Consider the following 6,816-nt stretch of genomic DNA (forward strand, 5'->3'; position numbering starts at 1 on the left):
GTAAAAGTTACTTTATATTCCAAATTAGGCTTTTCTTTATCATTAATGTTCTATTAATAAACTCATCTATACAATCAATTCACAATAAAATTGGCTTTTTAATTGTTTCAGGATTGTGTGCAATGGAGAAACTTCAAATACTTGATCTTAGTCATAACAAGTTCAAAGGAGACCTTCCCCTATGTTTTAGTAATCTCTCATACCTAAATTTCTTTCATATTTCCAACAATCAACTTGAATCCAACTTCCTCTCAACTTTCATTGAAAACCTTACAAAGTTAGAGTATGTTACCGCTTCAAACAATGACTCCATGTATGCGATGTTGTCCTCATTTGCATTTGGAAACATGTTCCATATGGTTCCACATGGATAGAGGCTTTCTCGCTAATCACGATTTCCCTTTGATGTTTGAATTACTCAAATTTTAAGGCATTATTGATTTTGCAAACAAAAGAGAAAGCTTTTGATTACAAGGGAACATCATGAACCATTTTTTTAGGTTGGATTTGTCTTCTAACCAATTAGTGGGCAAGATTCCTTGGGAGATCATTAAGCTCCATGTTTTGATATTGTCTAATAATCGACTAGTTGGTTCCATTCCTAAGACATTATCAAGATTGACGGAGATTGAAAGCTTAGATCTGTCCCACAACATGTTGACAGGCAGCATACCTACAAAACTAAAGCAGCTATATTTCTTAGAGGTTTTCTCTATGGTATACAATAACCTCTCTGGTCCAACACTAGGAAGGATTTCACAATTCAGCACATTTGATGAAAGCAGCTATGAGGGAAACCACTATCTTTGTGGACCCACTTTGGTGAAGAACTACTTTGCTATAGCAGAAATACTGCCATCATCACCACCACCACTACCACAGAGTGAGGTTAGAGATGAAGAAGCAATGGAACATCTCATATTCTTTGCTTCATTCACCTTTGCTTATATCATCAGCTTTTGTGCATGGATGGTTTTTCTCTACTTCAACAAGAGCTGGCAGAATTCCTTTTTTCTAACAAAGGGTAGATACACTAAACACGCCATCACAAGACTGGTAAATTGATATCAAGGATGATGTCTTGTTGGTAGCCATACTTATTGTGGGCCCCAGCTTCCTTGTCCTCATTGATTTGTAAAAGCCATGAGAGCCCGGGATTCCTGGCCAAAGTTATGCAAACTTTTGCATAATTTCTTGAAGCTTGTCTTAAACTTATCCTTGTTGCCATCTTGTTATTGACAATGGAGCCCAAGCCTTTAGCATCCTTTCTTCTATTCTTTTAGAGAGAGAGAGAGAGAGCTGTGATCTCCTCCGGCAAACTTCTGGCAAACCTCCGGTGCTGAACCTTGTAGTCGTAGTTGCAAGTTTTCTTCGCCTCATCTTATCACTCTTCCAAAGTAATCATCTATGCCTTTGATAACCAAGCCATTTAACTTTATTGTTTTCTTCTTCTCCATTTACTTCTTCTTCTTTCTATTATTGGTGGTGGTGGTTGCTAGCTCTAGGAGGTTTTGGAGCTTGGATTTCAGATGGTTTCTCCTTTCACCTCTCTTCACTTCTCTCTTTTCCGACCATCGAAGTAAGTCCCTAACCATGCTTGGATAAGTTTTGGTATGTCTTTAGTGCATGGATTTTCTTATGGTTGTTGGACTTCTATCTTTGTTTAGCTTTCCATGAGATGTTGTGAACTTCATGATTGTGTATAGCTCCATAGAAGGATTAGTGTGAAAGTTTCATGATTAATGATTATACATGTATTCTTCCAACCTTATTTAGGTTTCAGCTGGTGCACATTAGTGTTTTTAGTATAGGAAAATCTATGTTGACTGCATCCCTCATCCTTCTTTTGAAATTCTTTTTATTTCATATGTTGGATATGTATAAGTAGTTATATATATACCCCTATTCTATAGGTCTAGTTGTATAGCATTTGTTAAGTTGGTGGAATGATATTGCAAAGCTAAAAGCAATGTTTATTTCTTGTGATTATTAGTAGTGATAGTTTAAGAGAATGAGGGAAGCATTGTAGTGGAATGTGTTTAGATTGGATGGTGGGAGATTTCTCATCAAGTGGAAATATTAGTTCAAGGCAAATGTCAAATGAGTGGAGGTTAAGCATTGGATCACTTTTTAAATTTAATCATGTTAATTATTTAAGCTTTTAGGGTGTGTTTTAAATTCCTGAGTGAGTGCATGCAAGACAATTATTGTCATTTATTTATTTATCTTATTTTTTTATTTTTATTTTTGGTTTCTCTCTCTAGAGAATGTAAAAAGTTACTTGATGAGTGTTTAAACTTGCAGTTAGTGTAATTTTTGTTTTTAACTATGGTAAATCGTTGGGTTTTAAGATTGTTTTAGGGAGTGACATTGGATCTCATTTTTGGGCTTAAGCTAATATCAAGTAAGTAATCTACCGATAACTCCGTATTTTTCAGAGACTTGAGAAATTATTTTTATTCGGTAAAAATAATTATCTAGTAATTTTGTTATTTTATTTTGAATATCTGTTATTTTGTTAATATTGAAATTATTTATTTGGAATATGTATTTTGAGGTATTTTCTTTAAATAAATTATTTTTATTTAGTTGTTGACTGGGTAAATCCACATTGGTGTAATGCTAATTAAATGATTGCTATTCATTTTAATTTAGTTATTAATTTATTATTTATACTAAGTGTGTGATTACATTCAAATGATTACTTCAACATTTATAAAATTCATTTGTTTATAGGCATTGGTTGATAATTCTGCTATCTTTTGAATTGATTTAGTCAATTCCTTTATTTATTTATTTATTTATTTATTTATTTATATAAGCATTTAATTTAGTTTTGAAGGAGCTGGTGTTTTGAGTAATTTTAAATATTTCATGTGCTTAAATGTTTATATTACATTTATGGTTATCGAGTTATTTTTCCCTAAAGTGAGATTTTGATATTTATCTGTATTTTTGAATATATATGAACTTGAGGAATTTTTAGAAAAATTCAAAACTTGTACTGCATGAATATGTATCCGAATGTTTTGGTCTCCAAATGAGCGATACGTAACCCACATCGCTGAGGGGTTAAACTCGACCTTGTCACAGGTAATTTTGGGGAAAGTGAGACTCGCAGTTTCGCGACCGTGTCCTGCTCGTGAAATAATCAACGGCCACTTGGTAGTCAGTCTCGGGTCACCGAGGGTAAATAAATGATTTTTGTTATTTTGGCTCGGGTCTGTCACCGAGGATAAACAAATGACCTTTGGCACTGACAGTGAATTTGGAGACACACACTTAAATCTATTACTTTATGGCTTTCCCCTTTTTGATTTTGATTTTTTTTTTTGCAAAAACACAAATATTTGCCCTGCCTTGAAATTTCTGTATTTTTGATATCGTATTTCTGGGTTTTGAATTCCGGTAAATCATATTTGTAAATATTCTTTATTAGAATATTTCACTTTGTATTTTGTTTTGTTTAAATTATGCTTTGAAGACATATGCTCATTTCTGGCGAATAATTATTCGCAGTTCTGAAACCTGATAATCTTTTGATTTCAGTTATTTTGAATAGCGTTACTACTTGAGAACTATACCTCTGTTGAACTATTTATTTTGTATTTGTTTAAACTATGTTTAAATTTTGAATTATCCTTAATATCTGAAATCGAGATTCATAAAGCCTGTTGTTTTAGAACAATTTCTGGATTACTTACTGGGCTAGTGAGCTCATGGATTTTCTTTAAATCCTTTTCAGATCAAAAGTGATAGATCGGCGTGGATCTTGAAAGACTGCCTGTAGATGTTGCTTGTCTTGTTGTGAAATTGTAGTTCTTGTCATTGTCTATCACTATGTTCCTGTATTTTATATTTCTGGACTTCTTGTATCTTTGCAATGTATACACTGTAAAGTCTGTAATCTTGTAACCCAGTTGTTTTGTTATAGTTTTTTTTGTCCTAAACCAGGTCCTGAGGCCTTGCAGGTCTACTTAGTTCACGCTCTGTCGATCTGCGGTTGTTTGTCTGCGCACCGGGTTCGGCGAGCCGGGTTCGGGGCATGACACTTATTCACATATTGCATTTAATATTTCTATGTCATGTTAACGTTGGAGAATAAATCAATTATTGATTTCCATTTTACTGTCCTTGGATTTTCTCAATGAACTTTATATAAATTGGTCTGTTAGTCAATTTGGTGATTGTCCCATCTATGATTCTCGTGTTATAAATTAATACATCCTAGGCATCGGTGATATCATCATGCTCGTATCATAATAGCTTTAAATTGTTTAGAATTAGATCCAATCATTGAATGATATTGAAAATTGCTGAATTCCATGGTTTGGAAGAGCATATCAAATTGATAAATCAACACCTTTTTTATTCTAAAGTCTAAACTTACTATATAGTTGTGTTTTGAATCTTAGTGTGTGGTCCAATAAAAGAGGGCATTGTGATGCATATCTCTAAATTCAACATATACATATATTAGATTCATCCTAAACATGAACCCAAATTTTCTTTTATTTTTATTTTATTTATTATTATTTTTTTATTTTTTTATGTGACAACTCACATCTCTTTTTAAAGGTCTTCTGGCACAACTACTATGCCTTAACTAAGGCTAAGCATATATATATATATATATATATATATATGATCTAAAGCTCAAGGGTATAATATACACAACCAAATGAGAAACTTAAGTGTGTACATGCAATTGTGATTTTTCCAGAGATGTATATGATCACAAATTAAGTAAATTTTCTATTTAAAGTTTATAAAAAACTAAGAAGAGAATATTATAAAGGTCATTTGTCACCTTCAATGTGCGGATGATCTGATCATCTTCTCAGCTGGAGGACAAGAAGGTCTTTACATTATTAAGTTAATTCTATACCTCTTCGAAAGATCTTCTGGACTAACCATCAATTACTAGAAAAGCTGCTTATACTCCACTAATTATGGCTTCCAACCACACGACACCTCTGCTATGATTCTAAACTGTTCTAGAAACTACCTCCCGCTTACCTATTTGGGGGTCCCTTTATCTAGTAGGCGACCAAGAAGACAGGACTGGACTAATCTCATTGAAACTGTATGCTATAGACTTTCACCTTGGAAAGCCATTTATCTTTTCCTAGGTGGTCACCTAACTCTCCTTAACTCAGTTCTTTGGATTGTTCTAGTCTATTGGATGTTTGTGTTCAAACTTCCAGCTTGGGTTATAAAAGACATTGGCAGGATTAGAAGGGACTTCAAATGGAAAGACCCGGATTTGGGTCCTAAAGGAATTAGATTGGTAGCCTGGAAAAAGATTTGCAGACCCCGAAACATGGGTGGCTGGGGAATCCTTAACCTTTAGGAATTCAACCATGCTTTGCTTGGAAAATGGTGGTGAAAAATAACTTCTAATCCTAATTACTGCTGGGCCAAAATGATCAAAGTTAACTACTTATCCATAAACCCTTCTCACGCACTTTTCCAATCACCACCAAGGAATAAATCCTTTTCTGGGGCAGGCGCACTCTCTTCCTTGCTTCCTTATCACTCTTGTATTTCAGAATCAATTAAAAATGGGTTCCAACACCTTCCCTTGGTTTGATAGATGGCATTCTGGGCAAACTTTGAAAGACCTTTGGCCTTTACTCTACAATGACTGTATATCTCCATGGATTATTGTTCGCCAGTTTTCTGATAAACTTAACACTCCAGAGAATCTATTCCACTCTACTTCCTCTGAAGAGTTATCACTTCTTTTGGAAGCAATTCCAAATTGCTTTGGTGATCCGAAAGACTTTTACACTTGGCCTCTGAAAAAAGTGGAACATTCTCAATCAAATCCTTTTACAAGTTTCTTATTTATGGAGGTTCTCGCTGTCCACTTTATACACAATTCTGGAAAATAAGATGCCTAAGTAAAGTTTCTTTATTTTGCTGGCTTGCTTGGGATGATAAACTTCTGACCCTCACAAATCTCTTCAAAAAAGGGTTCAATCTTTAAATGCCACCGATACTTGTGTCCTCTGCCACAGGGTGTCTAAGATCGTAGATCACTTTTTCATTGATTGCATTTACTCAACAAGAATTTGGTCCTTCTTCTCACAAATATTTGAAATACACCTTACTCCTCCTTCCATTTCGAAGATCTGGGACCACTTGGATTCCTTCCATCCAACCTCTATGCCAATCCCTTTGGGATCTTTGCACTAGAGCTATTTTATGGAATATTTGGCTTGAGCGAAATAACCGCATATTTCAATTTTTGGCATTACCTTCTTACACTTTAATGATTAAAATTGCTAATATGCTTCTTTCTTGGTTCGCAGAGGCAGCAGACAATCATCAACAGTCACTTACCGAGGCTTCCTAGCCAGAAGATTAAGCGCTCCCTCAACTTCATCAGCGCTAGGGTTGTAAACAATTCCGACAACTCAGATCCTAATCTAGCTTTAGAGTAGACCTATGCTACTCTCAGTTTGTGTAGACCTGTGCCCCCAAACGATGGCTTTCATCTACTAAGATGTTTACTTCTTTTGTGTTTTTCTAGCTTGATTTACCTAGTAGTTTTTGTGCCTCACCTCTAGTGAGAGCTTCTGTTCTTCGCTTTCCTTGTTTGTCTGTACTGTGCTTGTTTGTGTTGTTTCTTTTTCAATAAAGTTGTGGTTTATCCATTTTATCAAAAAAATATTACAAAGGTTATTATCAAAATAATAACAATAATAATGGTGTAAAATGAATTAGTTTTGGTGTATAATGAATTAATTTTTCTAAATATCTTTAAAAAAAAAGTATATAAAATAACTGCACTGCAACTCAACAAAAAAA

At 34.3% G+C, this 6,816-nt stretch overlaps 1 long non-coding RNA gene across 2 annotated transcripts; it reads left to right on the forward strand.

Moving 5' to 3' along the window:
• Positions 1 to 1,255: 1,255 nt before the first annotated feature.
• LOC120256703 lies at positions 1,256 to 4,118 on the forward strand. Of its 2 annotated transcripts, XR_005535390.1 has the most exons (4): positions 1,256 to 1,397; positions 1,500 to 1,579; positions 2,352 to 2,404; positions 3,746 to 4,118. It is a non-coding gene; the product is annotated as an uncharacterized LOC120256703 (long non-coding RNA). The 2 variants fall into 2 exon arrangements; XR_005535389.1 differs by lacking the exon at positions 2,352 to 2,404.
• The last annotated feature ends 2,698 nt before the right edge of the window (positions 4,119 to 6,816 follow it).

This window comes from Dioscorea cayenensis, chromosome 3 (genome assembly GCF_009730915.1).
Source record: "Dioscorea cayenensis subsp. rotundata cultivar TDr96_F1 chromosome 3, TDr96_F1_v2_PseudoChromosome.rev07_lg8_w22 25.fasta, whole genome shotgun sequence".
Classification (NCBI taxonomy): Eukaryota; Viridiplantae; Streptophyta; class Magnoliopsida; order Dioscoreales; family Dioscoreaceae; genus Dioscorea; species Dioscorea cayenensis.